Source organism: Asparagus officinalis, chromosome 8 (assembly GCF_001876935.1).
Source record: "Asparagus officinalis chromosome 8, Aspof.V1, whole genome shotgun sequence".
In the NCBI taxonomy this organism is placed as follows: domain Eukaryota; kingdom Viridiplantae; phylum Streptophyta; class Magnoliopsida; order Asparagales; family Asparagaceae; genus Asparagus; species Asparagus officinalis.
In genome coordinates this window covers 118,300,024-118,302,194 of record NC_033801.1, presented here as the reverse complement: position 1 = coordinate 118,302,194, position 2,171 = coordinate 118,300,024, and the positions used below count along the sequence as shown (strand labels likewise).

General features: G+C 34.6%; 1 non-coding gene across 1 annotated transcript; it reads left to right on the top strand.

Annotated features, from left to right (window-relative positions):
• Positions 408-480, top strand: TRNAA-CGC. The gene has a single exon. It is a non-coding gene; the product is annotated as a tRNA-Ala (tRNA).

The following is a 2,171-nucleotide window of genomic DNA, read 5'->3' as shown; positions in this document are numbered from 1 at the left end:
GTAAAAATGCTAGCTGTGATCAATGCCCTCTTTTTCTTTCCTTTTTTTTTCCCTAAATTTTTATTTTTTTAATTAAAGAAAGAAGCAACAAACCAACATTATGAACTGAAGAAGGGCCATCACTGTCATGATGTGATTGGAAAGTTCTAATATGAATATCCACCAATGTTGACTCAAATAGCTAGAAAGTTTTAAGATGGCTCTCAACGCAACGCTTCGGGTTTAATTCCAGGCGAGGTTGTTTATATATTTAAAAAAAATAAAATAAAATGGGGGGAAAACTAGTGATAAGAGCACAAGGCAACGAGGACAGAACCATGAAAGAGATCTCGGAGGACAGCGAATGGAACATTTTCATCATAGAAGAGAAGATGATGAGATTCACTTGCTTCAAAGGTGAAGCAAATGGGGGTGTAGCTCATATGGTAGAGCGCTCGCTTCGCATGCGAGAGGCACGGGGTTCGATTCCCCGCACCTCCATCTTTAACAAAGCCTTTTTGAGCTCTATTTTGGGATTTATTTTTTGGGGGGTGCATTTTCCGGAGATTTTAGGGTTTTAATTTAATTGTTCTAGAGAGTTCTTGCCTTCTTGGGGTTGTGATACGTTTGAATGTGGAGTAGAGGAAGATGAGGTGACGTTGGTGGGGAAAATGTTAATGAGCCAGCATCGTCGATGCCGAGCTTGGTTTCTTCCGTGTATGTTTATTTCTTTTCGGTAAATTTTGCTTTTTTTTGGGTATATTTTTTATGTAAAGGTGGTAACTTTTTAGTTGGTTTTTTGTTTAGACTAAACTTGTTATGGTTTTCTTGCGGAATAATTTTTCAAAACAGGCTGATTTAGCTTTTTATTTTTCAAAATCGACCGTTTTTTTTATTTATCAAAATCGACCCGGTTTTGTGATTAGCAGGTTAATCACTATCCTAAATAGTCGGGGTTGCCAACCCCGATTATTTAGGAGGGTGTTAAACCCTAATTAAAGGCCTTAAACCCTAAAAATTAATGTCCTAATTAGTCGGGGTTGGCAACCCCGACTATTTAGGATAGTGATTAGTCTGCTAATCACAAAACCGGGTCGATTTTGATAAATAAAAAAAAACGGTCGATTTTGAAAAATAAAAAACGAAATCGGCCTATTTTGAAAAATTGTTCTTTTCTTGCGTGTTAATTTCTCATTTCTCTTTCGCTACTTGTTTTACGTTGACGAAGTTGATATTTAGCTATATTGAGTGATCTATCTATGAATTAGAGCATGCAGATGAAGCTGCTATTTTCTACCGCTTATCCGCAATTTTCGTTGTTAGTTGAATATTTTTGTCGTAGGTAACTGGGCATATTTATTTATCTTTTTCATTTTACCTGTGGGGTTATTGTCTGAGGTAATTTTGGCTCTTATAATCTTTTTAGATCTCACAAGAAAAACGTTGTAGGCTGTTTATTAATAAACAGACTATCATTCTTCTTATGATAGAGCTTATTGATGAAGGCTAGGAATTTCATGCTAAGGATTGAACTCATAAAAGTTGTAACTTCTAATGATGGGTATTACCATTAAAGTTCATAGTTGCATTCTCTTCCGGGTTTTTGTACTTTTCTTTGGGCACCTTTCTCTTGTTCTTGTATCAGTGAACATCATATTGCAGTTCTACACGTACATGCAATGAAATTGAATAGAGCTGTATTAGGGTGTGATCGTGATTAAAATTTTTAGTAAATGATGCTCTTTTCAGTAGGAAATTAGGAATATCAGGCTCAGGGGTGAGCAAATGTAAACTGGATTCTGTGACATCTGTATCCAACTTCCGAAATATGAACCTAAATCTAAATCATCTTTGGCATTCACTTATAGTAATCTGCATATGAGAGACTAATGCTATCTGATCTGGATAATATCTGGATCTATCAGACCCTTTAATATCTGTTTCTTTGACTATTAGAGTACCCATTTTCTAACATCGCAATCTTCATGCTAAATACAGATGTTATTTGCTATTTTGAATATCTGTTTAGCCCATTGTTTGGCATCAAAGTATATAAAAATCAAAACTTCAGGCTTTTAAGCTATCAAAAAAAAAAAAAAAGAAAAAAGAAAGAAAAAAGAAAGAAAAAAGAAAAAAGAAAAATACTTTAAGCTTTTTCCAGAGATAGCAACCTTTTTGAATATTAGTAAGTT